This window comes from Sinohyriopsis cumingii, chromosome 2 (genome assembly GCF_028554795.1).
Source record: "Sinohyriopsis cumingii isolate HCF-2022 chromosome 2, ASM2855479v2, whole genome shotgun sequence".
Lineage (NCBI taxonomy): Eukaryota > Metazoa > Mollusca > Bivalvia > Unionida > Unionidae > Sinohyriopsis > Sinohyriopsis cumingii.
Window position 1 is genome coordinate 111577380 of NC_142962.1, and position 25081 is coordinate 111602460.

The following is a 25081-nucleotide window of genomic DNA, read 5'->3' on the forward strand; positions in this document are numbered from 1 at the left end:
AAGTATGTGTGGACTTGTCTCAGCAACTAATACTATACATCATTGTTATAGAGAATGCTTCAAAGCAGAAAAAAGACACGAAGTTCCCATCGCGAAGGCGGATCCATCACCAGCGTGTTGTCCAAGCTATTCACTTCCTTTATTACACCACTTCGACCTATGGGGGCTTACCACAGTGACCACTGCAATTGAAAGAGCTAACCGAAAGGCGGTAATGGGCAGTGAAATATATGGCACCAGCTCTGCTCGCCATCAGTCCAAAAACGTGTCAACCTCACCGCACGCCCTGGCTAAGCCAACCATCGAAAAGCAAATCATATTATCATTTAATATAACAACTTACGTATCACCATGTTTAACACTGCCACTGCAGTAGAAAAAATGCACCTGCATCGGTTAGGCTTCAGGCGTCAGCACTGACAGGTATGGACTGAGTGATGTAAACGCATCGGCATGCTACGTCGGGCGTCAAACTTGTCGCTGCACACCGAGATATCGTTCTTAACCTGTCAGCGTTTCAGAACCCCTCTTAGCAAGGATTGCCACAACGTTAATGCCAGAAATACTCAGAACTGCACGTGAAAATGCAAAATTTCTGCTAATGGACTCTCCAGAAGTGGAAAAGGGAGCTTCAACGCGGAAAACAAAGTTTCCTAAAACGACAACACCCTTGTCTAACATGGACATAAAATAATCATTAGTACCCAGTGTTGGAAATTTCAGAGATGTATTTTCTAAGGATCAACTTCCTAAACTCATCACATCCGACGAAAACTGATTGATTAACCTACAAAATTATTACGATGGACATGCACATTCGCTGGGTCGCCATCGTTAACAGACCACGTAGCAGCAACTACGAGTACTTTGATTCGTTTGGTTTACCTCCCCTGATGAACACGTGTGTTACATCCAACAAACGCAAACAGGAGCTGTATTCAGTTCGTTGCAGCTTCTGAATGTCAATGATAACAAGTGTTGGTCGTACTGAATCGATTACATCCAACGTAGGTACAAACGAAAATCACTCGTTGCCACTAATGTATTATTGACGCATAATAACATCAACGATAACATAACAAAACATAGCCAGCATAAGCAGAGCGGATAGCATTGATCCCGTTGAGGTCGTCCTGAACAATCATCGCCTGATTATCAAATCGAGGGGTGCCGAATGTGCTTATACTAAAATCAGACATCGTGAACGGTAAAGCATCGCTGTCACCAGTGTAGGCAACTCCAATGACACGTAGTGTCGTGGATCTGTATACAAATGTAACTTTGCAGGCATTGTGATCTCGAGACGAGATGCGAAGACCTTAGCGTGAGAGAAAGTTATGCCTGCTGGACTGCTAATGCTGTATCAAACGGCAAATCGCGCTGTTGATGCATGTGTTACATGCAAAAGAGCAAGATAGTGTCGTATTTGGTGCTTGGTTGTCATATGTTATATCCAGCTATATAATCAGACTTAAAGTTGTTGTCGAATTATAACCTTTAATTATGTTCTAAACTGACATTGTAATGCTTATTATTTCTAAATAAAGACCGCTTGCAGGACAATTATTGGTTAATATTAGTATGATAATATTGTCTGATAATTAGAGATCTCATGCATTTAAAGGTAAAACGTACGAAAACATGCTTTGCTTTTAAGGTACACAAGTCCATTTAAATTCAAATCGAAAATGCAATTAGACGGTCAATATTTCATGGTTCAACATTAATATGTTTTACATTCCAGAAACAAATATCTGCATATTACATCCACAAGAAATAATTATCACAAGATGATAACAGCATTATATCATAGCTAGTCCCCACGTAATATATATATATATATATATATATATATATATATATATATATATATATATATATGTATGTATATATGTATATATATATATATATATATATATATATATATATATATATATATATATATATATATATATATATATACACGTTTTAGGTGCGTTGTGGGCAGTCATCCCGAAAGTGGGTTTACGGGAAGGACATGATATAGTTTACATTTCAAATCAAAATACATATACATAGGTTGTATTTCTTACATAGTAATTATGTATATGTTGAAAATAAGTATATACACTTATGTTATAGTCCTATTCATGTTTTCGGTTCGTGGGCAGATATATAAATTTCATGGGCAGTTTTGACCTTTAGGTTGAAGATGACAAAGTAACTGCCCAAAAATACGTTCACGAAGAACAAACATATAGCATTCTGCCCGTGAATACGGCCACGGGAACAATATATAGCGTACTGCCCACGAATACGTTCACAAGTAACAAATATATAGCATGACTTTCCGGTGTGCGCGCGCAAAATGGTTGTCAAGACACGAGATAAACATTAATCTATTAAAGCATCCTTTGCAATGGCCAGCGTACATATAGCGGACGTGAGGTTCGTTTTTCACAGCTTGTTTGAAATAAATGGATGATTATATATCCAGTGTAACAACTTGTCTTGACAGCTTATGGATGCTAATGTTTGACATTTATTGTGAAGATGATTGTTCACTGCTTGTTGATGAATTCGTAGCTTCTGTTAATCGATGCTATAGATCAATTTAACTGTCATACACTGATATGTTTAAGTCTGCTTGCACAGTTAACTATGCAGAGTTATGGAAATATAACAAATTGGTTTTAATAACTTTCAGAGTTTGTTTTACTATTACTCAATATTTGTTTCAAGTACTATAAAGGCTGTGATAGGTTGGGTGGCTTAGATTACAAATTAGGCCCTTCTCACTTGGGGGGTAGGGGGTGGGTACTGCCCATCATGAATATTACTGGTCCTAGATGTCCAACCTGATATTTTTGACATATAGGTTCAACATCTTACTGCCAGCAGAAATGGTGTTCTGTAGTATTTTTCCCAGTCAATAGTTTATGGATATATTATGTCATGTACTATGCTTGTTGAATTCTCTCATCTCAGTTCTGACGTTACCATTGAATGCTATAATGTTCCCAGACATCCGGTATTCTTGGTTATTAAAATTATATATATACACAGATAACTGAAGGTGAGTTCTCATTATTCCCTAACAATTGTAATTAGTGGGGCTGTAGCAATTGATGGTCTGAGAATTCAAGTTAACTGGTTCAAAACTTGGGTAAACAACAAACTGTTTTCTTCCTTTGACAGGCATCATAAAGTTTTGCATCTTTGTCTCTCTGATGACTGTGGTACACAAGTTACAGACTTTGCCTTAGAATGAGCCTGATTTTTGATACTTGTTACTGAATGGGGTGGGGTAGGGAAGTAACAAAATTATTAAAGGTGGAATGTATGCAAACCATGCTGGAAATAGATATGTGCCAGCAACTGCAACATGTAAGCTTCAATCAATTTGGAAACTATAAGCTTTATCCTGTAAATATTAACAGTTCACACCCTGTATAAAAGATGATTTTGTGTTTGATTAACTGGAACTGTTAATTTATTATGTTAAGGAATTTATTGTTTTAACCCTAGTATATGTAATATAATTAGGTCAAAAGTTCCAGTTTGTTTATTGTTTCCAGAGTTGATTATTGTAACTGGAAGAACCTGTTTCTAAGTGTTAAATGAAACGAAAGAGATATTGTTTACTCAAGTGATATAAAATAAAAGTTTAAAATGAACTGAAAGAAATATTGTTTATTCAAGTGATACAAAATAAATGCAAAAGTGTATATTCATTAAGAAGTGTATTGTCAATTGCAAATAAATGAAGATTTATCTTATTTTGTTCTTTACTTGTGTACAAAATTATACCTGGATTGGGCAATAATTACTTGGACTCCATTTGGAAAAGAAAAATCTATAAGTCCTAAATACCTAATGTTCATATCATAATGCTCTTTTAATGGATGATTATGCTTTTCAGCTGACGTTACCATATTGCCAAGTGAACTAATAGTATGGCCTTCGGTGTGGCCCACTAATCACATTTGTAAATGAATTATCCATACAATAGAGAAATAGCTCTTAAAATATCTTATGAGTTGAACAATGTGTGTACACAAATAAACATGAAGTAAATCTTTGAACTTGTATGCCACACATGCAAGTGAATTGGTGGTTTTCATATGCAACTTGTGTACTCTTATGGCTTTTGTCTATATTACTTTTAGCCATTTCTATTCACACACCAGAACACAAGCTTTTTTGTCTGATTCAGGTACTAATGCAAAACTTATTTCAGCTGTAACTGAAGTATACAGAATTTTTCCTGATGTTGAGGCCTACTGTGTAGACAGTATAGCTGTAAGTCATCAAATCAAATGGAAGACAACAGTGTGCAGTTGAAGAAAATGATATATACCCAGTACCATTTAGAGTTATCTTAAAGAAAAGTCACAATGCACACTGATACAAGTAGTTTTAGAAAATGCATTTGTTCCACATACATTTTAACTTAACCCAAAAGTTCAGTCTCTTGCCTAAAATTCAATCAGATGTATGCATTTATTCCATAAAACACAAAGATATAATGAACCAAATCATTTTCATTATTGAGTTAGGTAGTAGGCTATGTTAAAGAGTGCAATCACTTTATCGATTTTTTTTTCCATTACATTTTTATTTATTATAAAATGACATTTCTTAGTGGAGTGCTAGCAACTGTAACTTGAGGAATATTTTGTACATGCTGGCCTAAGTGTCATGAATATACTGTGCTACATTTTGCTTTATTAGGTATAATACTATCATGAGACTTGTTTGATTAAATCCTGAATTTGTCAGTTACACTGACAAGTCCACTGGTAGAATTTAAAATCTGTGACAGTTTGGGAACTTTTTTTGCAGTAACTGCAAATCACTTTGCCTTCACAGTCAATGAATTCAAGCCATTGATAATTGTCAAACCATTGTGACTGAAAATGTGATTGTCTCTTAGTTGTGTCCTTTTTGATAATTTTGCTGCCACAGAGTCTGGATTGTGTCTCTGAAGAAATAGTTCATCTAGACTCTGTTGCAGTATTACATTTTACATGTTCAATTTAATGAATTTTCTTTCTTTGAATCATTCTTATGTCATAACTTGCGAAAATAGTTTAGTTAACAATATTTATTCAAACAGAAAAGATAACCTCACTTGACAAATCATCCTACTAAAGTGATCATGGCATACACTTTTATCTTTGAAATTCAAATATTGCCCACTCGTTAATTAACATAACTAATATTGCACACTGAAGGTGATCATATGTATCATCAGTTTTAAAAAAATAAAGACATAATACTATCATTTAATCACTGCATACAGGAAACAGACACTTGTGTCTGTAAAATGCCTTTCATTGGATTACATTGGTTTATTAAAACCAAACAGCGATCCACTCAGGATTTTCTTGGGTAGATACAGAGAATATATTATGGTCATTCAGAACGCTATCAATACATCAGACCAGATTGTTTTTATTATTATTTAGGCAAAATAACTTAGTAAGTCAGATGGCAAACATGAGGATGGTGATAGGTTATGTGGAATTTGCATTGAATCATCTGATCCCAGAAGATTTGATACAATGTCACTGGCTGTGGTAATCATCAAGTGCAGTTGCATGGCACCATAAGACTTATCAAGATACCATGAGCTAGAAAGATGAAGAAAAAGAAAAACGATGACCCAAAGACAAATCCTGCAAACTGTGTGCAAAAACGATTCCACAGATTATAGATGAAAACTTTACTATATTTAGCTTCAAGATATTAATAAATTCGGATTACTTCCTCCAGTCTGCTACAGTAATTCATGCCCATTGCACTCATAAATTGATTATAGTCCTTGCAGTATTTTGTGTGGGCCACAATATTTTAATTGATGCAGCTGATGCTCCATTCTTCAGTTCAGTGTTGATTCAAACATAGCAATGTCCCTTTGGGATGTGTGCATAAATAAAGAATGTCTGTCCCTTCATTAGCACACTTGTTGAATTTATCGTGTCTCTCTGAAAACTGTACCATGTGAGAAAGAATTTTATAAACAAACTGGACATAAGTATTGCTAGACATATACTCAGACCTGAGACTTCATAAAAGACTGCTTACTTGTGAGGCATTATTAGTGCTAGGGCTTGAGGTAATAACTTGCTATATGTTTGGTAAGGCAAAATAAGGGGCCTTATGACTTAAATTGAAACTGTGAAAAAACAAAAGGTTCAAATGCAATAAACTTTTGTTTTTCCTCATTTGTTATATTACAGTGCCATGAAAGGTCATTTCTTTTATCTTTTTAATCCCTTGCCAATTTTAAGTCATCATCACTAACCAAGTCTCTAAATCAATTCTTGGCATATTTAGCTAAAATGGTGTCTACTGTTCCATTATATCATTGATTGTTTAGCTTGCTTGTATGGAGCTTAACACCATTTTTCAGGACATCATAGACTTTACATGGCAGCCAACATATTTATTGGAAGAAATCAACACACATAACGCTACTGGCAAGCTTTCTCATATCCACACATTGGTTGGACTAGAGAGAGTTGATTAGTGATGTGTATGCCTAGACCATTCTATAATCCAGGGCCCCATGATTGAATACAGCTTAATGAAATTAACCCTAATTCAATTTCCTTGTTGCATTTAAATCATAACACCCACCATGCAAAGTGACACATGTCTCAAGATTTTCAAATTTGTATATGTTTTGCAACTTTTAATTCTGAGTTGATGCATGTGGATGTGGAAATTCAGTTACTGAATACTTAGCTACTTATATAAGGAGCTCTCACACTGGTAAAAGCATGCAACTGGGATTGTATTTGCAAGAGGGCAATTAATTGTTCAAAATACTGTTTTAGCTAACTACATATGCGAAGGGTTGATGTATAAAAAAGAGGATCAAGAAATCCTAGCTGGTAAAGATAACTGTATCCAACTTGATAGAAAGTGAGAAGGCCTTTTAATTTTGTACAGCAGTTTCATTAAGGAACCAACTATAATACCATTAGCAGTTTATGAGCAGCAAAAACCACATTTAGGACCAACTAGACATCAAAACCATATGCATAGTTCCATTTACGGCCAACCAGACATCAAATAGGTCATCTAGTGAAAGCACAATGTCAAAATGACCAGCCATCTAGGAGAAGTAGCAAGGAAGGGGTTTTCCAGATGCCCATTAAAACAGCCATATTGGAGGTTAGATTGGCACTATTTTCATTTACGTCCAACTAGACATAAGAAGTCTTTCACTGATATGACGATTCATTCAGGAGAAGTAGTTATACCAAGATTTTCAGGATGGCCACATTGGTGGCCTTATAGGATGTCTGTACAGCACCATAATTCTCATTCAGGACCTGCTAGACATCAACATAAGTATTTTGTACACATGTTGACACGCTGACACAATTATCCATTCAGAAGTAGCGATAAAAAGTTTCTTAATATGGCTACTGTGGCAACCACATTGTATGTGTGAGTGGCACCATCTTGTTTTTTCTTCCAGATATTTTCACACAAATATCATATTTAAAGATAACATGAATTCATACAAGATCTTGTCGGTTTATTTCATAACAGATTTTTCCCTCATATTAATATAATCTTTTGAAAACATTTATACATTATAGTTCTAGAAATTTGCCATGCTCTCAGAAACTATTAAAATCACAGCAGAAAGTGTTATGTTATATCTTTATTCAGCACTGAAAAATATTTATGAACTCTTAAAGTTTTTTCCCCTATATTAACTTAATTTAATGAAGATTTTCAGACTATAACCTTTCCATTGGATTTATTTTTTCAAACATGGCGTAAAAAGTATGTTATAGTAACCAATTTTTACATTGCCTTCACCATTGCAGAAATCTCTATAATCAATTTCCTAGTAAAGAAAAGCCAAGAAAATAAATGGACAGTTAATATTCACTTCAGGATCACAGACCTGAGGCAAATATGTCATTGTTAAATCAAACATTTTTATTGTGTTTCCTTAGACCTAAATATATATATATACTTGCTGTTACTCTAAACGAAGGCTGGTGATCCAGTTGATAACCTTTTGGGGGTTTTAAGGATGTCTTTAAAATTAAGGCCTTAAAAATGTTGAGATCTTATATTAAAAATGACAATTTGAGCCTTGCAGATTCATGTCCACAGGTGCCCAAATAAAAAAAAAAGGGGGGGGGGGTGCAAGGGGCAAGCTTGTTGGTGTGTTATAAAATAACTGACTTATCATCGGTGTGCTGACAGGTGATGTGTAATTAAATCACTGTTGTAATATTAATAATGAGTGAGTCTGCACAAAAGGAATTTCATACAGCTAAACTAGCTCAACAACTAGAGGCAATTAAGAAATATATCCACATTCGTGATTCTGTCAAATGGCAGATACAACAGCATCAGGAAGCTCAAGTGGCATTTACAGAAGGTAAAGAGCCGCTATACTTGTTATCTTTTTAGGGATGTGCTTGGATTTTGCCCTCAAGCTGGAGCAGTCATAGGATATATAATAAATCGCCACGGTCGGAATTTATCCCCAAGCTGGGGTAATCGATGGGTAAAGTCTTATCCACAGTCGGGGTTTTATTCAAGCTTCAGGTGCAAGTTTTTGTGCATCTCCATGCCCTTGCATAAAACACAGTTACACGTTTTTTTATATAGATATTTTTCAGTTGTAGACAGGAATAATAAGTATTTGCGAGTGTTTGAAATGAATGGGTTCATTATGAATTGAGTGGCACTACATTTCAAAAGCAAAATTGGATTGAAATGCAAGAACTGTAGTACGGAATTAGTGTTGGTTCTGGATCGTAGAATGGAATTGTGTGTGTGTGATTGGATTTTTAACGTAGCTTGAATAATTTTTCAGTCATATTGCTACGATGTCTGCAGTGTGGCAGTTTATAGTGATGTATAGCACTGGGGCATCATGCTGCAAAAATGTAGTATGATGTTGCACCCAGTCACATTATCCTGACACCAGGCCAATCAGTCCTAACACTAACCTCTTAATGCTGAGCGTCTAGCGAGGTAGCTGTTAATACCATTTTTGTAAGTCTTTGGTATGACTTGGCTGGGGTTTGAACCCATGACCTCCCGCTTCTGAGGCGGACGCTCTAACCACTAGGACACCGGAGTGGTCAGAATGGAATTGTAACAATTACAATGGAAGCAATTTGTATTATGCTTGTTGGGGCATTCCTCACTGATGGCTGTCAGTGACATCATCATGGGAATGTGTAACAGCCACATTTTGTAAGAACAAGGTGTAGTTGGTGAACAATACAGACACTTTTCTGCCATTTCCACTGGCATCATCTCATATGATGTTATTTAAAAAAACTTCCTACAACATACTCACAACATATAAAACCTATATGCAAATCTGATGAAAGCTGCTTGTGTTTCTGAAACACATATTCCATACTGGTGGCAAGAATGTCCAAATCTACATTACAAAAATGAAAACATTACCATCCATCTAGGAGTTGCAAATGTATGAAATCCTCTTGTTGGGTAGTTTTACTAACAGGCTTTACAGCAGGGCCTTCCATTAGATTTAAATGTGGCAGGTAAGTTGACAAAGTAGGGTGGGGGGTTGGGGGGACCTACCCCAATGGGGATAATTCATTTTTTTTTAAAGTAGCATGGTGTAAAGTAAAAGTAGATGGGCTGATAAGGAATCCACTGAATTTACAGACTAAAGGTTCAGACATTTGTTTTTAAGAGAAACATGAAAGAAGGAAACAATACAACAGATATTTTAATATGACTTTAATGTTTATTTTCTAGATTTAATTAAGATTATGAATCAGAATCAGTCTCCAACTCCACTGTAAAGTTTATATATTACTTCTTCTGCTCAGGCACCTGCAAATTAAAACAAAATTGTAATGCTTAAATAAAGTCATATCATCTCAGCACTAGTTACATATGCAGAAGTCATGTTAATCAGCATTATAAAAATGTATGAAATTTTCTTCACTGCACTTGTGCTTCCCTTACTATCGTTAAGCCATGATACAAGATAACTTTGCACTTACTTGTCATTTCTGGCAAGTGGATGGTGCAATCAATTTGCACAAAGATGAATTTATTTCATCCAAATGTTTCATGTGAATAAAAATTCCAAATGGAGGGACTTGTCCGATCAGACAAGATATATGCATATTGTAGTTAGCTGGACTCTAGCTCTGATAGTCCTGGGCAATAGGATAAGCTGATTTTGTTATCAGTTTAGAAATGCATCCGCTTTGCAAATACTATGCTTTAAAAGACGAAACTGAATCCAATATTGATGAAATAAGAGTCATTTGGATTACCTTGTTTTTTATCATTCTGCGTTGGTTGGGTGCATATTTGAGGGTCTCTGATATGGTCTCTTCCATTCCATTTGCCTTTGCTTTGCCATTAGTTTTCAAGCAGGCTTCTGCAAGAGTAATACAATGTTTTAAAATAAGTTTCACAACAAAGGATGCATTGCATTTTTCTAAATGCCAGCAATAATCAATGGAATATTTTTAAAACATGTACTTTGAAATGTGTCTCAAGTTACTTTATCAATTCATTTAAAAATCTCTGGCAAGTCACATGAAAAACACAATTTAAATCAAGCCATACTTACTTATCAAATCTGACATATCACAAGCTCTTGAAATGCTTTTTTCCCTTTACGTCCCTTTGGATTATACTCTGGCCAGTCTTTTTGTTTTAAGCTTTTTCATCATCCTGCAGACACTATCCCCAATTGTAAACCTGCCAAGGGAGCTCAAGTAGCATATCTGAAAATAATAATAATAATAATATTACTATTTTTTGATTTTGATATTATTATTAGTAGTAGTATTTCATGATCGATGTGACAAAATATGCTTGTATATAGTTATTTTTTGCCATGGTTTTGCAAGCAAATTTAATTTCTCTAACTTGAAAAAAATTTGATAACATTAACTATGCAACACAATGTACTAATAGCAATTATAAACCAAATTAACCACCGTGAATCTATTAACTTCATAAATGACATTCACTCAAGGATTGAATTAAAGTAGCCACATAATATGTAATAGTGTATATGTAGTAAAATACCTGTTACATGTTCATCTCTAAACATGTTTTGGCCTACATCCGTAAGACAAAACAGCCGACCACTACATGTTCACCCCACCCCCAAAAATAATTATACAGGCACTGCAGAACTTGCATAATGCATATTGAGGTTCACAACAGCAAATAAAGGTTATAACAGTTTTTTTTAAATAGAAAATAAAGCCCCAATTTACCATCTTCTTGGAGAGTTTGGGATTCTCCTCCAACCTCTGGCAAAGGCCCTCTAGTTCCTCCACTGAATCACATGGCATTGCAAGAATTTCTTCTCTATATTCTGTGTCTGGGCCTTGTGTATGAACTTGGAGGGCCAGCTGCTCCAACAAATTCTCAATATTTGTGTCCAGTTTCATAAGTACATTGAACTGGAAATCTGTAACAGATTTGTGATGAAATTAGTTTTGAAAGATCAAGATCATTATTATAAACTCCTTAAAAAGATCTGTACAGTGAACATGGGTTTAACAATGAAATATATTTATGAAATGAAATACATGGTTTTTGTACAGTTTATATGAAAACTTTTCCCTATAATCCTTTATTTTTTTATTCCCTGAATATGTTGTTTCACTGCTGGTGTCTGTAAAGTCTGCATTCAATGTAGATGGTTTAGGCGTCTGACTTAAACAAGACAATGGTATACATCAGAAAGAAAAATAAAAAAACCAATGGAATGATGAACAGTCGACACATCAATGAAAAACAATTCATTGTTTATTTGCACAAATAAGTCTTGAACAGTATGTTTTATGACCTATAATTTAATTAATTAACATCTCACAATGTTCTGAAATAACAGTATCTAAGCTACAAGAGCTTGTGCTTTCATGTCATAATCTTCCATTTTGCAAACAAATTTTGATGTTGAATCAATGTATATGACCTTAGCATTGAACACTAACATTCAAAATGTCTACAAGATGACAAGACTATTATCAACTGAAGTGACAACAAACCAATGAGTTTTACGTGCATTGAACATAAGCATTTTTAAATGCTACAAAATGTGTTTTTAGTGTATGGCCACAAATTACCCAACATTTTGTCAAACATAAAACAGTTCTACTACCTTAGATGAGAATTAAATTCATAAATACAGTGTATAATTGACCTACTCGTATTTAGAGAGCTGTAAATGAAATAAGAGATTATATAAAAGTCAACACCTGTAGTATTTGTTTCATTATTCTATAATGTACATTTTTTTCCATCCTCAATACTTACTACTTGCAGAGGAACTGGCAGAGAGAAATCTTTATATTCTCCACTCCAGAGTGGATGGGGATGGTGATGGTGTTGTCCTTCTGGATGCAGCTAAGAGTATAAAGATTATCACTACTCCTTAATTGCAGTAAAAAAGAAACAAAGAAATCAGACTGGATTTTTTGGCATGTAAACAAAATGCATACTGGTTGCAATGACCACTGTATATAAAGCAGTGATACAATATATCACAAAATGCATTCTTTTTTAACAAAACATCTAATCTCATATATACAGCATCATGAGTAAGTAAGTACTCTTAAACACATCTTATTAAACAGACAGAAAAATGATGAAATTTATACATACTTTTGATAAAGAATTTCCAATTGTGGCATGGTATAAAAGCAATTGATAAAAAATAAAAAGAGACCAGATAAACTAAATAGAACATACCAGCAGGATAAGAGGAAATCTTGGAGTCTGCAAAATACTCTCCATTTCAGGAGGTTTTGGATGAGATGGCTGACCAGAAAGGTTTCCACTTGAGATTTTCATCTTTAAATAATCATCCTAGAGTGCACCAAAGTCATGTGAACTTGATCCAATTCCAACATTACTGCTGCTTGAGTGCTTAGATCCAGTATTGCCTTCACTAACTGATGTTATTAATACCTCTCTCTCATCAGCATAATTTCCATCATTTTTCAAAACTCTCATTGTAAAACCTCTGCTGAAGAAACTAACACTACACCATAAGGATTTAAAGAACTACTGCCCGGTTTCTAATCTCCAATTCATATAAAAAATCTTACAAAAGGTTGTTCAATCCCAGCTTGCATCTTGTCTGAATTCAAACAGTCTTTTTAGCAATGTACAATCTGCATATCGCCCTTGCCACAGGACACAAATTGTGTCTGCAAATAGATTACACTCCAGCCCAGTTGATCTATGTTGTGGTGTTGCACAGGGGTCTGTTCTTCGACCTGTTCTCTACACTCTATACACTCAGCTGCTCTCAAGTGTCATAGATCATCATCCAGTGTCTCACCAATTGTACACTGATGACACCCAAATATACAAATCTAGCCACCCAACTGAAGTTGATGCTACCATCCAAGGTGTAGAGATGTGCATTTCTGATGTGAAATCATGGATGACTTGTAACAAGCTGCAGATGAATGATGATAAAACTGAGGCCATTCTGATTACAACACAAAGACTTTCTCATTCACATCCTTTACCTCACACAATAAATATCAGCAACACCAACATTAAATTCACACAATCAGTACAAAACCTAGGTGTTACTCTGGACAGTACTCTCACATTGCACCAACATGTCATGAACATATGCAAGGCTGCATATCTTGAGCTGAGACGCATCAGCTCCATTCTCAGATATCTTTCAGGATGCCACTAAAACACTTGTGTGTTCATTACTACTTTCAAGACTGTACTATGGTAACTCAATTCTGTCTGGTTCATCTTAATATCTACTGCAGAGACTTCAAAAAGTTCAAAACATAGCTGCTTGGATCATACTTAGAGTACCACAATCAGAGCACACCTCCCCGCTGCTCTGTACCCAACCCTGGCTATCCATTCGATCCAGAATCAAACACAACATTAGTTCTCTGTGCTACGTTTCACTGACAGACTCTAGTCCAACATACCTATCCGACCTCACCTATGTGTACACACAAGCAAGATACTTACACTCCTCTTCCGACAATCATATACTCATTATTCTCACTATGAAAACAAAGTCACATGGACAGCATTCTTTTGCATACCAGGGCCCAGCAACATGGAATGAATTGCCCACTGAACTTAGACACAAAGACGCAGTGATCCCATTCAAGAGTGCTCTCAAAACTACTTATTCTGACTACAAAAACAAACTTAATGACTTAATACTGTTAACTACCTTAAATATTCTCAGCATGTTTTTTATGTTTTCTAATTTCATGGTGTTTGTTTTTGTAATCATATCATTGTGTATGTTTTTATGTTGTCTAATGTTGCAAAGCGCTTAGAGCCTCTAAAGATTAGGCGCTATACAAAGTCCTCATTATTATTATTATTATATTTAGCTTGGATGAATATTTTTTAAATCAGTGGCCATAGCTAAAAAATGGGATTTTGTTTTATGATCATAAAAGTATGTTGGACACCATCCATGATGTACAATGCTGTCTGACATTTCTATGCACCTAAGGTTTCCATCTCAAATATTAAAGCAAAATGCATACCGAATTTGACAGATTGACGAAAATAAAAAAAAGCAATGCTTACCATTTGAAAAGAGGAAATTGTCACTAGAATATTCTATTCAAAATGATATTAATTTTGGACACAGGGGATACCACCCCCATGTTTTCCTGACTCGTGATATGTCGGCCTATTCTGTGCACAGCTTTAAAAGATGTAAGGTTTATCCATCGAGCTATAGAAATGAAATACATTTACTGTAGACTGTTTCTGTCAGCAGTTAAGTTGAGTACTTAGGTCAGGTTTATAGCTAGTTTACAAAATTCAATGTAGAATGCCAATAAATGACAAGATATATTTTTGCAAACTAAAGTGATCTTGAAAAAAGATTAGTAAAGTTTAACATTTTATAAAAAAATAAGCTATTATGTGGAAAAGAAACAACAATGAAATAGGATGCAATGTGTTTACGTCTAGTTTTGGAAGGTACCGTCTCTAAGGTACCGTCATAATTGTACCGTAGTTTAATGGGTGGAAAGGCCATTGAAAGGTAAGGGCAGTGCGGAGACCATCGAGTATGTTCCAGAATAGCTGAATCTTTGTAGATACATAGATCCATTCGTAACTTCAGTCCGCAAGCGAAACACTGTACTTCGTATCCCAATCCTGACTCAGGTCCGAAGTAGACAAATCCTGTTCTAGCTAAAACATACGAAGAAGGTAATCCTTCCCTATCCGTAGGCCATTTTTGAAACGTGTCCAATCGACGGGCACAATCACAATAGTCAGGTAAGAAGACTGGAAAATGGTAGGGTTTGAACTTGGAGTTCTCACTGGATTTCTCACTCGATTCTTGCTGTGGCGAAGTCATCCTTCTGGTGGGTGGCTATCCTCTTACAACCAATGTTTTATACCGACATGTCCATACGGCAAAGTAAAGTGGGTGGGAAGCCGCACTCGCTTCTGCTACACGATCTGATAGACTTTTTCCAAGGGTCGACTGACAATGTGGTGTGTGGGTAAACGTACAATCTTGTTGGGTTGATAGGTGGTCACTTTCTCTAGACTGCAAGGCTTCTTTCAATACGCCAAAGTTGACCACTCGACTGGTACGATAATTCAGAGTAAGTCCTTTCACTTTACACTTCGTGTGCACTTCTCCTTGTTTGTCCCAGTATTCGTAGCCGTAATTTTGGGACCGCCACTGACGAAACTTAGAATCTTGTCATCGGGGTGTTCGTCTGTCCAGGCTCCTAAACGGTCTCCTTCGATGTCAGGGTGCTGTTGACTCGGGTGATCAATATAAATGCAACTGTCCATGTCAAAGTACAAGACATGTTCCCCTAACAGTTCTAAAGCTTCGTACAATTTTAAGCGAGCATGAGCTGTCATGTAAGCTGCAATGATGACATTTCCAAAGAGGTCATCTTCTACAAAGTTCAGATCTTCTTCGTAATTCACCAAGATCAAATCCTCATGAACGACGTCCACGTGTTTCATGAATTTCGCTTTGTCGTGAATCATCTGAAAGTAGCGGGAAGGTTCGGTCAAATACTCCATCTTGGGTAAACACAGTCATTGTGCCATTTTACCCCACAGGCAATTTAACATCACTTTGGCAAACGATCGCCTGCCTTCGTTTTTCTCAATGTGATCTTAAGTAATGCCTTCTTGTGCCCAGAATTTCTCTCTGAATGTCTTTTGGTCTTCGGGAGTGTGACACCAGGACAGATAGCCGCTGGCTTCTTGCTCAGTTTCAAAAAGACATCCACGTAGTCTGCGAAAATGCCTTTCTGCGTGGGGTCACCCTTGTGGAATTATTGTGTCTTGGGAAAGTGGCAAATTTCGTACACTTCTAACAGTTGGTATCCCATGTTCAGAGCTTTGAACAATTCTACGCTGACCCATGTCCCCGTCAAGGCCCGTTCTTCCTGGGTGTGATGACAAGGTTGATCTTGGTTGCACGTTTCAGCACAAGTACGGCACAAAGGAAACATAAGTTTGCCTTGGCAATGGCGAGGTAAGACGGGATGGTATAGGTTCGTGGGAGGCAAAACTTTGCACTTGATCAAGCCTTCGTATTGTCGAATGTTTTTTAGGTCGATGTGTTCGGTGAACAATTGTGGGTGCCCTGCAGGAAAGCAACAATATTTGCACACGTAGGGATACAGTGAACACACGTCCAAGTATCTGATTTCTTCTCCTTTCTCTTCGTCAGCTTGGTACAGCAAACAGGTGGCATTGGTCCTTCCTCCGTACAAACTATCACTTGGGTTCAGGGGGTCCATGAACTGGTAACTTTCCATGAGGCGTTTAAACTCGGGATCAGTGTTCAAACGGTGATTGTATTTGTGTTCCCACATTTCCACCACTTGGTATCCTTCCTGTTCTAACTTTAGACGTCGCTGACAAATGGCCTGGTACAAGTCTTCCATGGTTTGTTGTAAGAACTGATTTTTAGTGCCGCGGTCAGGGTAACAGACGGGACATCCGTGAAATAAGCAACCGTTAAACTCGTACATGATCTTGGGGTTTTCTAAGTCCCAGCCATCGACCGAATGCATTCCGATGATCTTTTCGCCCTGTCCGTTGCGGGCATGCTGAATCCATTTGTCTTCTTTGTCGCACAAGTAATGCAACCAGCATGGGGCTTTGACCGAGTATTGACGTTTGACATAGTTGGTCGTTTGAGGACTGATGACAGCCACAGTGTTTTCAAGCATGAATCATTGTCGGTAGACTAAGGAACACGCTTTGGCAATGGTGCAAGCCTCTTTCAAATGATCAACCCCTCCGTGTTCCATGAACAGTTCTCGAAATTTTCCACAGCATCGCCGTAAAATGTCCACGTCGGAACGACGATACTTTAGCATTTCTTCCTGAAAGTCGAAAGGGTCGGAGGCGTGAGCCTGGTACCAAGCGTAGAAAGTTTCTCGTTCGGTACGCATGTTGTCAGGGTCGTAATAGTGAGCCTGAGGCAAATGGGGTAGAACGGCGTGTTGATTGGCTTCTGTATTGAAAAAGTGTGGAAAGTACCCTTTAGCCATTTCTGTCATTCCAAACATTTTAGGCATTCGACTCAAAGGCATGGCTAAGTAGCTCATCGAATCTTTAAACTGCACTTGTCCCACTTGCATGAAAATGATTTTGGCTCCGTTCAAAGTGATTTTAGGACGCTCGATGCCACGTTCCGTATAACATCTCAAAAGAAATTGTCCATCGTATCCGGAGAAATTGTGAGCCATCACCGTGGCATGGTGATGACATTCTCCATAATAATGTTCGATGTCCTCTTGGCTCCACGTCTTGTCGATGGGGTCTAAAACCCATTGTGTGAAATCGGCTAGTGTGTTCGGTCCTTGAAAGATTTTTTCACGCCCTCCAGGAATCTTACTGCAGTGAGGGCAATAACTCAAGATAGGTTCTTGAATCACTTCTCGCACGCTCGATGAGCCACAACGATGGAAGAGACTACCAAGATCGAACGTTTCATCAGAGCTTTGCGAGGGGTCATTAGAAAATTCTCTTCAGACCAGCCGAGGGACTACTCTCCTTCCTTTCAAGATAAAAGTCAAGATACTTGCTATATCTGTCAGAAGAAAGGGCATTGGTCTTCAGAGTGTCCAGACCGTCAAAAAAGAAAAAAACGGGGTTAGAAGAGACAAAAGTCAAGATACCTGTTATTATTGTCAAGAAAAAGGACATTGGTCACCAGACTGCCCAAAAAAGAAACAAGAGGAGTCAGAAGAAGAAAGGGATTCTTCAGAGGAAGAGGAAGAAGAAGAGGAAGAAAACAGACAGGTGAAGAAAAAGAAACAGGAGAAGAAAAGAAGGGAAGAAAGCGAGGAGGAAGAGGAGGAAAAGACTATGACGGTGAAGAAATTAAAAAAACAGAGTGAACAATGAGACAGAATAAGTCTATGAACTTTTTAAAGTGCTCTGTTGTGAATTGTGAATTGTAAATATTTATAAAAGAATAAATTAATTATAAAAGGTAAGTGTCTTTGGGTTTTGATTTTAAAATAAGAACCTACACTCACGCACACTCATACACAGACAGGTACTATTGGGTAAAATGTTTTTTTTTAGTTATTGGCAATTGAAAGTCTATCTCTTTTCGAGAGACGTGGATGGCCCTGAAAAGGGCCTTTTTTGGTGTAAGGGGTGAGTTTAAACAATCAACTTTAACTGTCTTAAGCCTTTGCCATAGCCAAGGCCTACTTCTGGACTGCGTACTGTTGATGATGATTTCGTTGAAATCACTAAGGGTGGTGCAGTAGGCGTAGTCACAGGGTTGGAGTGTTTAGCTTGGGAAGGTCGTATTCTCTTCGGCCGTAATAAAGAAGTCTGATACATTGTTTCAGACTTCTTAACTCCGCTAAAATGTCTAACAGTACCGTGACCGTTTGATTTTGACACCCTTGTTTCTTTGCTGCTGCTTCTTCTTGTTGTTGTTTTTTTCTTACCTCTTCTTCTTGCTGCTGTTGCTGTAGGAGAAAAGCTTGTTCCGCTTCCTTTTGCTGTTGTATAAATTTCTCCAATTCTTCTTTCTGTCTCTGTCTAAAATTTTCCATGTGCGGCAATGAAGGAGAAGGTGACGAAGGTTCAGGAACAAATTCTTGCAAGGTAAAAAAATCCACAAAATCCCAATTCACCTCTTCTGAAAGTAAGTCTGGGTTCCCTTGGGTAGTCTCCACCATCAGTGCACCCAAACTGATCGTTTTCTGAGTTTCCGTCATGTTGAAAAACTGTCGCTTAGATTGACTGCGCACAGGCACTAGCGAATCTATATAGACTATGTGACGTCACAGACTGCTCTCTTCGGATTGGACGTGGGCTGACTGAATTTTGTAACGCGTGTTTGGATTGGTCAACAAACTCAATCCGTTTCAATCCTTCCTCCCCCTATAAATAAGTACAGTTCACTGCATTCCTTCACCTGTTACTCAGCACCCCAACATGTGGACCGACGTACAATCTTCAACGCTTGTGTCTTCGATGATGTTCCGGACGGACATATCAATGTATGTCCGATCCAACTGGACAGTTATCCACAGGACAGACACCAGCCTGTGGATGCGAAGAATCTTATGTGGAGCATCAAGGATGCCTCAAAAGAGTCTTAATCTATGGTCCTGCAGTCAGACGCAGCCTAAGGTCAAGAAGAAGATGTCACAGATGCCCTTTATGTTAAGGGTATATTAACATAAAACCAAAGGCCCTTTTCAGGGCCATTCCTATCTCTCGAAAAGATCTTGACCTTCAAATGCCTACCCCTTTTTTTATTTTTTTGTTTAAAAAAATAATAAAAAAATAGAGACCCCTCCCTGTTTCAATTTTCACCTGTTCCATTTTCATAGACCCATCAGGTCGGGACCTTATTAAAATAGGGTCCCGACCCTGTTCCATTTCCCCTAGTCCCAAGACAGTCCCACGATTTATTCCCCATGTTCAATTGCCCTTGTCCCTAGAGTGAATAGTTTTTTGTCTTTCTCCCATGTTAAATTCCCCTTGTCCCTAGAATGGATATTTTTTTTTTCTCCCATGTTAAATTACATAGTCCCCAGAGTGGATATACCCTTTTTAACATGGAAGTTCCCTAGTCCCTAGACCGTCCCTATTCACTACTACCATTGTCATTACCAGCCTGAAACCCAATTTAATGCCATTTGTATAAATTCATTTCAAATAAATATTATGATATAGTTGAAGTGTAAAGTCAAGCAAGTATTCTGTTTGCAGATTTTACATTTTAGATATTATAGTAAAGTCATATTTTCTCTTGTTTAGTAAACTTTATTGCAACTGGTTCCAAAATAGTAAACCTTATTTAATGTTCATTCACCAGAATAGGTATTAACACAATCCCGAATTAACTGTATGGTACTAAAATATACCCTGATCTTGTGTGAGATTGTAATATACAGAACTATACCTCAAGACAACAATAATATATTGAATTTATATTGTATCAAGACTGTCATGGTTATGAACTCCAACTTTATTCAGGTTTTTTCATAATAAATGATCATCTTGTGCTATGGTTGAAAAGAAATCAAAGTTCAGTTTAACTCCATTCTCTCCACATTTGTCAGTTGTTAGAGGCATACTCATCCTCAGTGTTATAGTAAAATGTAATCTTATTTGGATCAATCTTGGTGGTGTAATATATGAATGGAGAAAGAATATTATCATCCAGATTAAAATATGTTTTATTCAGACTCTACTAAAATTTTTAGTTGGATATGGGTTACGGAGCCTGATGCGTACGAACAAAGCAATGTGTACCATGACCTTTTTAATTTAACATTTTAAACTCCTGCAGAAGAAAGAGATTTTTTAGATCCATTAAACTGTATTAACAAAAACATTTCTTCAGTATGATTTTCATTTACTTAGTATTGACAAAACTCATATTTTAAAGTTGTTGTTTTTTTGTGTTTGGTTTGGCCTTTTATGGTAAGTTATTTAGTGCCAAGGCACTTTAAGTATAGTGCCTTGCCCAAGGACACACCATGGTAGCTAACCCAGGTTGGTCTGATGGTAGAATTTGAACCTACCTTATTTCACAGGTCCAGAAAGCTAACCACTGAGCCACTACAGCTCCCCATCTTATAGTGGAATGCTGGTATACTTTATGATCAAGAAGGATGGGTTGGGGTATGCATGTTGCATCTGAAAAAAGTGATGGAATTTTTGTTTACATAATATTTTAGTCATACAATATGAATCATTTTCTATAGATTTAAGATGTATCAGATCAAGTTAAGAAAAATCATATATTCTGTTTCCTGGGAATGTACTAAAATTCACTGTTATTGTTTGATTTGTTGGTAGTAAGCTTACTTGGTATTTTTTTCTTTTTAACTTGAATACCTAATTTGTTAACATCCTATTCTAAATCTTCATAGTTCTGTCTATTAAGTGACAACTGTTGATACATGTAGGGAAGTTTTTGTTTATATCTTTTGATTTTTGTGATTCTGGAAGTTGCAGTATTTGTTGTTGTATTATTAACCATTTCAGTAATTTAATGAATGCAGAGTATACTGTTCTATAAATGAAATTTAAGTGAAAATAATGTAAAAGTATGTTTCACTGCAAATATAAATTGTTTAAAATAATATATCATTTATCATATGACTATTCAATTGTGGTAACTAGTATTCCATCCAATATCTATATATTAAAATATGTCTTTTCATACAGCTGGTGATCATTTAGATACAAGTCCAATTGAACATAATCAAATTATCAATGCAGGTGTTTTTATTAGTAGTAGTATTGCAAGTATAAGTGTTAGTATTAAGATTTCATATACAGGTATGATAAGTGTATCATAATAGTAGTGAAGTGGGGCACATTAGGGACAATGGGACTTAGCATTAAAAAGACCCCTGGGTCAGATTAGGGACAATGGAAATGTAACATGGAGAGAAATCGGGGGTCACTTTAGGGACAATGGGAATTTAACAGAGTTTGGGTCTGTCTAGGGACAAGGGAAATTAACATGGGGAATAGAGTTTGGGCTTTTGGAATTTTTTTAAAAATTTTTTTAAATTTAAATTTAAATTTAAATTTAAAAAAAAAAAAAAGGGATAGGTAATGGAAAGGCTATCTCTTTTCGAGAAATATGGCTGGCCCTGAAAAGGGCCTTTGGGTTTATGTTAATGTATTCATTAACATAAAGGGCACCGCATTCATCTTCTTCTTGTCCTTAGGCTGCGTTTCACTGTAGGACCGTAAATCAGGACTCTTTTGAGGCATCCTTGTCTTTCTACGTAGATCCTACGTATCCACAGACTGGTGTTTGTCCTGTGGACAACAGTCCACTTGGATCGGACATACATGGGTATGTCCATCCGGAACATCATGGAAGACACAAGCGTAGAAGATTGCACATCGGTCCACATCTTGAAGCGACGAGAACAAGTGAATCAATGCACTGAACTGCGCTTATTTATAGGTAGAGGCAGGATTGAAACAGATTGAGTTCATTCACCAATCCAAACACGCGTTACAAAATTCAGTCAGCCCGCATCCAATCCGAAGAGAGTAGTCTGTGATGTCAGTTGGTCTATATAGATTCGCTAGCGCTTGTGTGCAGTCAATCTATGCGACAGTGATTCAACATGACGGAAACTCAGAAAACGATCCATTGGGGTGCACCAGCAGGGGAGACTGCCCAAGGGAACCCGGACTTACTTTCACAAGAGGTGAATTGGGATTTTGTGGATTTTCTTACCTCGCAAGAATTTGTTCCGGAACCTTCGTTACCTTCTTCATTACCGCAAGTGGAGAATTTTAGACAGAGACAGAAAGAAGAATTGGAGAAATTTATGCAACGACAAAAGGAAGCGGAACAAGCTTTTCTCCTACAGCAACAGCAACAGCAACAAGAAGAGGTAAGAAAAAAACAACAGCAACAACAGCAAGAAGAAGTAGCAGCAAAGAAACAAGAGGGTGAAAATCAAACGGCTACGGTACTGTTGGACATTTTAGCGGAGTTAAGAAGTCTGAAACAAATGTATCAGACTTCTTTATCACGACCGAAGAGAATACGACCTTCCCGAGCTAAACACGCCAACCCTGTGACTAAGCCTGTCGTACCACCCTTAGTGATTTCAACCCAATCATCAGAAGTAGGCCTTGGCCGTGGCAAAGGCTTAAGGCAGTTAAAGTTGATTGGTTAAACTCACCCCTACACCAAAATAAAAAGGCCCTTTTCAGGGCCACCCACATTTCTCGAAAAGAAATACAATTTCAATTTGCCAATAACTCAAAAATAAACCCCACCCATTTTACCCTTATAGTACGTGTCTGTGTATGAGTGCGTGAGTGTAGCTTCTTATTTTAAAATCAAAACTCAAAGACACTTACCTTATATCATTCATGTATTCTTTTATCCATTTTTTACAATCCAATTCACAATTCACCACAGAACACTTTAATTAAAAGTTCATTGACTTCTTCTTTCTCCTTGTTTAGTCTCTCTGTTTTTTTAATTTCTTCACCGTTTTTTCCTCATTTTCTTCCCTTCTTCTTTTCTTCTCCTGTTTCTTTGCTTCTTTTAAATATAATTGTCTTCCTTCTTCCTCTTCTTCCTCTGAAGAATCCCTCTCTTCTTTCGAAGAATCCCTCTCTTCTTCCGAAGAATCCCTCTCTTCTTCTGAAGAATCCTTCTTTTCTTCTGACTCCTCTTGTTTCTTTTTTGGGCAATCTGGAGACCAATGTCCTTTTTCTTTACAATAATAACAGGTATCTTGACTTTTGTCTTTTTTAGCCCCTGTTTTTTTTCTTTTTTGATGGTCTGGACACTCTGAAGACCAATGCCCTTTCTTCTGACAGATATAGCAAGTATCTTGACTCTTATCTCGAAAGGAAGGAGAGTAGTCCGTCGGCTGGTCTGAAGAGAATTTTCTAATGACCCCTCGCAAAGCTCTGACGAAACGTTCCATCTGGGTAGTCTCTTCCATCGTTCTCCTCGGTTTGAGAGTGAAATGAATAGTGAAAGGACAAGACACACCCTTTTTATATACGCTGGTTTGCCATGACTATAAATTAGTCTATGGTGTTTGAACTTGAGTCATTTGACGTTTTGCACTCAAGATGAAACGATCCTATTCATTCGAGAAGAAAGAAGAAGAAGAAAGTAAGAGGCAGAAACGTGATCTATCGCCTCGTACCAGGGCTGAAATCTTGGCACAAATTCATGCCAGTGATTTTGAAGAGGACATGAGTGAACCAGAATCCGAAACCCTCTAAACCAAGTTCACCACCCTTAGTCAACCCTGAAAAGTACTATTCCATTCGAGAGACGGAAAAGCGCTCCTCTAGAAAATTTAGAACCACGGCTTACACCTACACGGTGAAGTTTAAAGATTTCAAGGCCGACGTACCCTTGGAGAAAGCAGAAGGGTTTATCACCGAGATAGGTGATTCTTTGCTCACCGCACTCAAGCGACAATGTCAACCCAAAGAAGACGATCGCTTGACACTATCCATAGATCACGATGGTTTGAAATCCCCTGTTTGGATCGAGTTTAGCAGACCCGCAGAACTAACCCCTTCCAAAGTCATGGACAAGATTCAACACGTACAACAATCTAATGACCAGTTTGACATCACCGATGGTAAAGCCACACTGAAAATGGCTCACGTCTCTCTTCCTCAAGGGACAGGACGCAAAAAGGTCCTACTGGTGAACGTCCTTCGCAACACCAAAAAGAGTCTCGTCCGAATTAACAACCCTCAAGACCAGATGTGCTTAGCCCGTGCCATCGTGGTGGGACGAACCTATGCCAACAAGAACGACATGGTAGAATGGAAAAGAACCTGGGAGAACATTCGAAAATCGAACCGAACCAAACAACGAAACGAAGCAGAACTCCTGTTGCAACAAGCTGGCATGTCCAAAGACACACAATGTGGCATTCCTGAGATGCAAAAATTGCAAGATGCCCTAGCTCCATGCTACACCTTGAAAGTGCACCCTCAAGAAATGCGCGGGCCTCTGTTGTTTCGAGGCCAACATTTTAAGGACGGAAAATACATTCATGTTTATCATCACGATGACCATTTCGATACC

At 37.3% G+C, this 25081-nt stretch overlaps 1 long non-coding RNA gene across 3 annotated transcripts; it reads right to left on the reverse strand.

The window, feature by feature from the left end:
- Positions 1–9729: 9729 nt before the first annotated feature.
- Positions 9730–21039, reverse strand: LOC149805614 (uncharacterized). Of its 3 annotated transcripts, XR_016419716.1 has the most exons (6): positions 12736–21037; positions 12301–12390; positions 11253–11449; positions 10595–10751; positions 10293–10399; positions 9730–9840 (listed from the first exon to the last, which is right to left on the reverse strand). It is a non-coding gene; the product is annotated as an uncharacterized LOC149805614 (long non-coding RNA). The 3 variants fall into 3 exon arrangements; XR_016419717.1 differs by lacking the exon at positions 12301–12390 and having other exon boundaries at positions 12736–21039; XR_016419715.1 differs by having other exon boundaries at positions 11253–12390; positions 12736–21027.
- Between the last annotated feature and the right edge of the window lie 4042 nt (positions 21040–25081).